The following is a 6,914-nucleotide window of genomic DNA, read 5'->3' as shown; positions in this document are numbered from 1 at the left end:
CTTTAATGCAGGTGGGCAAAAAATTAATTGGATTACACTGTAGGCGAGGGCCCCAAAAAATTGGTGTACCAACAGTATTAATGTACGTCAGAAACGTTGCCCATGCCCAACCAAGAGGGCAGGTGAAACCCATTAATCGCTTTGGTTAATGTGGCTTAATTTGTAACTAGGCCTGGAGGCAGCCCAGTTAAAATAAAAATTGGTTCAGGTGAAAGTTTCAACGCTTTAATGATCATTGAAACGTATAAAAATTGTTTACAAAAATTATATGACTGAGCCTTGTGGGCTTAAGAAAAATTGCCCGTTCGGCGTGATTATGTGAGGTTTCAGGAGGAGGAGCAGGAGGAGGAGGATGAATATTATACACAGATTGATGAAGCTAAAAGGTCCACGTTTTTGATGGTGATAGAGAACAATGCTTCCATCCTCGGGTGCAGCCTACGTATTGTTTAGGTATCGCTGCTGTCCGCTGGTGGTGAAGAGAAGTCTGGTGAAATCCAGGCTTTGTTCATCTTGATGAGTGTAAGCCTGTCGGCACTGTCGGTTGACAGGCGGGTACGCTTATCTGTGATGATTCCCCCAGCCGCACTAAACACCCTCTCTGACAAGACGCTAGCCGCAGGACAAGCAAGCACCTCCAGGGCATACAGCGCGAGTTCAGGCCACGTGTCCAGCTTCGACACCCAGTAGTTGTAGGGGGCAGAGGCATCACGGAGGACGGTCGTGCGATCGGCTACGTACTCCCTCACCATCCTTTTACAGTGCTCCCGCCAACTCAGCCTTGACTGGGGAGCGGTGACACAGTCTTGCTGGGGAGCCAGAAAGCTGTCAAAGGCCTTAGAGAGTGTTCCCCTGCCTGTGCTGTACATGCTACCTGATCTCTGCGCCTCCCCTGCTACCTGGCCCTCGGAACTGCGCCTTCGGCCACTAGCGCTGTCGGATGGGAATTTTACCATCAGTTTGTCCGCCAGGGTCCTGTGGTATAGCATCACTCTCGAACCCCTTTCCTCTTCGGGTATGAGAGTGGAAAGGTTCTCCTTATACCGTGGGTCGAGCAGTGTGTACACCCAGTAATCCGTAGTGGCCAGAATGCGTGTAACGCGAGGGTCACGAGAAAGGCATCCTAACATGAAGTCAGCCATGTGTGCCAGGGTACCTGTACGCATATTAGTAGTTTACACTGCGGTTATTCCTGCTGCCGATTCCAGCCAATGAGGTGGCTGGAATCGGCACCATGTGACCTCCCATTGTGCACGAGCAGTACAGTTCAGCTGCCGTGCACGATGAGAGCTGTGCCCGCGCCCACGTGACCGGTGACGTCACCGGTACTTGAATTTGCCCGCGAATTCCGAGCCTACAGAGGAAGCTGATGGTTGGAGCCTTTTATACTTACAACGTGGGAGAGGAAGATTTCTGCGCTGTGTGGTGAGTACCTACCTGAGATTAATGCGCTGTGTGGTGAGTACCTACCTGAGATTAATGCGCTGTGTGCTGAGTACCTACCTGAGATTAATGCGCTGTGTGATGAGTACCTACCTGAGATTAATGCGCTGTGTGGTGAGTACCTACCTGAGATTAATGCGCTGTGTGCTGAGTACCTACCTGAGATTAATGCGCTGTGTGGTGAGTACCTACCTGAGATTAATGCGCTGTGTGGTGAGTACCTACCTGAGATTAATGCGCTGTGTGCTGCTGTGTGCTGAGTACCTACCTGAGATTAATGCGCTGTGTGCTGAGTACCTACCTGAGATTAATGCGCTGTGTGGTGAGTACCTACCTGAGATTAATGCGCTGTGTGATGAGTACCTACCTGAGATTAATGCGCTGTGTGGTGAGTACCTACCTGAGATTAATGCGCTGTGTGATGAGTACCTACCTGAGATTAATGCGCTGTGCTGCTACGTGTGGTGAGTACCTACCTGAGATTAATGCGCTGTGTGGTGAGTACCTACCTGAGATTAATGCGCTGTGTGGTGAGTACCTACCTGAGATTAATGCGCTGTGTGCTGCTGTGTGCTGAGTACCTACCTGAGATTAATGCGCTGTGTGGTGAGTACCTACCTGAGATTAATGCGCTGTGTGCTGAGTACCTACCTGAGATTAATGCGCTGTGTGGTGAGTACCTACCTGAGATTAATGCGCTGTGTGATGAGTACCTACCTGAGATTAATGCGCTGTGCGCTACGTGTGGTGAGTACCTACCTGAGATTAATGCGCTGTGCGCTACGTGTGGTGAGTACCTACCTGAGATTAATGCGCTGTGCGCTACGTGTGGTGAGTACGTCACCTGAGATTTGCGCGACGCCACCTGACGCAACCTGTCTTTTTTTGCAGATTTGTGCGCTACGTGGGGAGACGCGGCCACCCGAGATTTGTGCGCTTTTTTTTGCAAACTTACGTGTGGAGATGATCCTGACGTTTGGACGCGTTTTGAGAAGAATTTCGCTTCGCTTGCACACCAGCTGACATAACTCGTCGAGGTAAGCTGCTGCATCTGCTAAAATTTTCATTGCGTGCATCTGCTCATATGTGCTTATTTTGCGCATATTTGCAGGTTTTCGTGTGTGCGTACGTGTATATAATATATGATTCTTCTGACCAGGTTGGGGGAGTAGTGGTCAATGTAAGTGGGTAGAGCGGATCTAGGGATCAGTAATACTGGTGTGATGTGACTGTTAACCTGCTGATTTTTCGTTATTTCCTGCAGATCTGACGTCCTTGAGAATGGGAAGGCTGGCGGACAGTGAAGAGACCCTCGACGTTCAGCAATCTTGAAACCCTTCGTTTTATGGACTGCTTTTTGCCGGTGACTCACCTTTTTTTTTTTTTTTGGTATTTTTGGGTAGACTAAGCTTTTATTTATTTTCTTGCAAACTTTTTTCCTTCTTCTTTACAGGTGAGCTGATAAGTTATTTCAAGATTACCACACTGCGTTTGCTCACAATCGTTGTTGAAGCAGCAGAGAGACTGACGGTCCTAGATGTTGGCTCAGTAGGACGCTTTCAAGATGGGCATGTTTGCAAATCGAAGTGATTCTTACATTGTTTTTTCTGTGCCTTGTTGTACTTCGTTTAAGTGGTAACAATGGGCAGTTAGAAGTTGGGTATATTTATTAAAATTAAGAATATTGACAACATTTTGAATAACTTGTAATTTTTTAACATTTGCAAATGTTATATCTCATATGTGCAAGCATACTCTACAAATCCTTGCCAACATATTTCCATCTGTTCACTTTATTCTGGACACACATTTGCAAAAACATCTTTTGTTTGGAACCATTTTGGAGACATTCAAGTTGAACCTCATTTTTCCTCATTTTGCTAAATCCTTTTTCCTCCACCGAGCCAAGATTGCAAAGGCTCGTGGGTGTCAGAATACATACCCCCTAAAATGACCCTATTTTACAAAGTACACCCCTTTATGTGTTCACTGAGTGGTGTGAGGAGTATTTAGATCCCACATTTTCAGGAATTAATGGAATGATAAAAAAAAATTATAATAAGGCTTTATTTCGGCTAATGTGCTATTCTAAATTTTTTTCCACCAAAAATCATCATTTTCATGTGCACTGACACCCCAAAATGGATACCCCTGTTTGTATTGTTTTTAGAAATGTACCCATTGTGGCCCTAATGTTATGTTAGTATGCACAAATGGGACCCAAAATGTAATCAGTACTATGTGGCTTTCTGAACAGACTGTTATGATCGTGTGGGCAGATTTAGCAGACTGCCAACACCATCGTGACCAAAGGACTAGTAGTCTAGTAGTATACATGCACACAGGAAATTCACATGGAATCCATGCCACTGACCCTGTGCTAAAGAGGAGGGGGGGGGGGTGTGTGTGTGTGTGTGTGTGTCGACAGTGGCCCAACCTAAGCATATACATCCCCAAATAAGAGGGCGGCCCAGCGGTCTTCGGAACTGGGCCATAGCTGATCCTAGGAGCCACAGAACAGGACACACGCATGGCATATAACAGAGACGGAACAGAATACACAGAGATAGAAAACACTGCATACAGAAGCCAAAAATGCAACCACTACTAACAGATAGGCTGATTATAAAGAACAGGTATTACTTGACATTGTAGACAAAACGTGAAGCTAGCGGGCGAACTTCTAAGCTCCTGGTTATACCGCTAGTCCCTACACTAACCATGAGTCCAGGAGACCCGGACAATACTGCCCACTTGGCCTGTAGCAGCAGCCACAATGCATACTCGAGTATAGCCGATCCCAGTGTTAGCCGAGGTACCTAATATTACCCCTTGCCTTATACTCAAGTCAATAATTGACCCCAGGTTTTTGGGGTAAAAGTTGGTACCTTGGCTTATACTCAGGTCGGCTTAGACTGAAGTATATCTGATTACATACAAAAACCTAATGAAATAAGAGCAATCGTTGCATGCAAAGCATTAACCCTTTCCAATCCACTCATTTTTTCTCACCCATTCTTCCCAGCTCCAAATAAATTGGTTCTGGGGAGAATGGGTGAGAAAAAATACACTTTCCCTGCACCCTCCTGAGCTGACAGAGTTCAGGAGGGTGCAGGGAGGGACCTGCTTACCTGTCCGGCGTCTTCAGTACTCTCCTTCTGCCTCCCGGTTCGGCGATCATGTGACTGCTGGGGTCAGGTAACACCGGCGGTCACATGATCGCCGGCCAGAATCTATGCATTACATAGCGCTAAGTAATGTGTAAAGGAGAAGGCAGAAAGGATTAAAATCCCTTTCTGCCTTCTCCTCGGGGGTCTTCGATGAGGACCAGTGCAGGAGTGCATCTGCACCCGATGTGCCTGACGATCGGTTGCAGATCCACTCCTGCACTGCAGTGTCGGGCCTGCCCCGACATTGGAGGGAAATTATGATGTCGGGGCAGGCCCGACATTGGACTGGAAAGGGTTAACAGCGGGAATCTGTTGTCTCACCCATCCCCTCTGTGGCTGCGGGAGGCCAACTGTCATTAGCAACAGTCTTCAGCAGTAGATGGTGTGGGCTCAGATCTGTAGGATGTAGATGCAAGTCCATTCCAGAAAGCTGCTTCCTAACATATACATACATTCACGTGCTGCGGTGGCAAGGGGTTAAAAGGGTTCCCTGGGACTCCAGTACTGATGATCTATGCGCAGTGAAGTGGTGATCTGCCTCCCAGAATCCCTGCCAATCAGCTGATGACGAGTGCGCACCGCTGCCACTTCAGTCTATGCCAGACGCAGCACCGTACATTTCCGGCTGTACACGCCTGCATAGGATTGCATTTCAATACGCAATCCTATGCAGAAGGCCGTGGTTTGTCTACGCGAAATCACGCGCAGAAAACAAACCGCGCCATGCTCTAATTCTGTGCGGGGTTCGCAGAGCCCCGTACAGAAACGCCACTCGCTGGCTGCCGGCTCTGCGCATGTGCCGTCTGCTGGCACATGCGTCAGAGCTGCGGGAGCGGGCGAGTTCCGCACTGCTCTCTGCAGGCGCTCAGGTCGGGTCCCGTTGCGAGCAGCTGGATGCGACACGGCCGTCTGCAGGCGACCTTAGGCCTCATGTCCACTAGAAAAATACAATCCGCGTAGAATCAGCTTTCAATTGTATAATTTTCATGCAGATATCTGCACGCATTGCTATCAATGTGATAGCAATGTGGCCGATCCGCGGTAAAATGGAGCATGCCGCGGTTTTTTTCTCCCACGCATGAAAAACGCAATTCTATTAAAATTCCATCCGCGGGTGCAAAAATCAGTTTAATGGACCACGGATGGCCAATGATTCCCTAGGGGCAAATCCGCTGTGGAAACCGCAATTCCATTTTGCTAGTGGACATGAGGCCTTAAGGCTCCTTCCCACAGACGGATCTACCGTGTTTCCCTGAAAGTAAGAGTGTCTTACTTTCTTTTTATCCCCAAAAGCCCCACTATGTCTTACTTTCGGGGTATGTCTTATATTGGAAAATGGAGCATGAAAAAATCTGGACCATGCTCCATTTTCATGCGGGTCTCCCGGGACACAAAAATCAAATTGTACTCACACGCTCTGGTTCTTCTCTTCGCCGCGGCGCCATCTTCTCTCAGTCGCGGCCGGATCATTTTGCTTCGGCCCGGCGCATGTGCGGGGCACGTCACCGACGTCATCATGCACATCCGCCGAGCCGAAGAAAGAAGATCCGGCCGCGACGAGAGAAGATGACGCCGCAGCGAAGGAAGTATCCGGAGCGTGTGAGAGGCAAGTTTATTCTGATTTATTCCTATTTTCAGCGCTCATGTCCGCGGGGCAGGAGGGACCCGCTGCAGATTCTCCATGGAGAATCCGGAGCGGGCCAAAGGTGGCAGACGCGGTGACGTATGGAGGGGGGGCGGCGCGCAGCTACCGTAGATGAGAGGGAGGCGGCAATACCCCCGTGTTTCCCAGAAAGTAAGACATATGTCTTACTTTCGGGGTACGGCTTACATTGGCCGACCCCCCTGAAACCCCCGATACGTCTTACAATCGGGGGGTGTCTTACTATCGGGGAAACACGGTATTCAACCTAATAGCTCAATGCTTACGGTGCGTAATTTCACAGCGGAATTCCGCACCGTAAAATGCCGCGGGTATACGCGCGGACGGCTTCCATTGCAGTCTGTGGAAGCCATCCATTCACGATATTTTCCGCTGTAGCACAGCGGAAAATAGTGTGAAACCGCCTCTACGCCTACCGCCAGCCGCGTCACATGCCGCTGCGGTGCGTCTCACACTCTATTACCCATGCGCACTGAGGCGTCATGCGGGACTCCGGAACCAGAGGTAAGTATTGGGGTCTCTTGGGGCTGCCGTGATGGGCTCCGCCCCGGAATTCCATGGCGGAGCTCGTCGCAGCCGGCTTTACAGCGTGGGTAATCAGGAGCCTGAAAACATAAATAAGGTAAAACAAATTCAAA

The 6,914-nt window shown here is 49.0% G+C and overlaps 1 long non-coding RNA gene across 1 annotated transcript; it reads left to right on the top strand.

Annotated features, from left to right (window-relative positions):
* Positions 1-1,180: 1,180 nt before the first annotated feature.
* Positions 1,181-3,118, top strand: LOC136624728 (uncharacterized). Its single transcript, XR_010792409.1, has 4 exons — positions 1,181-1,425; positions 2,335-2,480; positions 2,708-2,806; positions 2,897-3,118. It is a non-coding gene; the product is annotated as an uncharacterized lncRNA (long non-coding RNA).
* Positions 3,119-6,914: the final 3,796 nt, after the last annotated feature.

This window comes from Eleutherodactylus coqui, chromosome 4 (genome assembly GCF_035609145.1).
Source record: "Eleutherodactylus coqui strain aEleCoq1 chromosome 4, aEleCoq1.hap1, whole genome shotgun sequence".
Lineage (NCBI taxonomy): Eukaryota > Metazoa > Chordata > Amphibia > Anura > Eleutherodactylidae > Eleutherodactylus > Eleutherodactylus coqui.
This window is presented reverse-complemented; position numbering and strand designations above follow the sequence as displayed.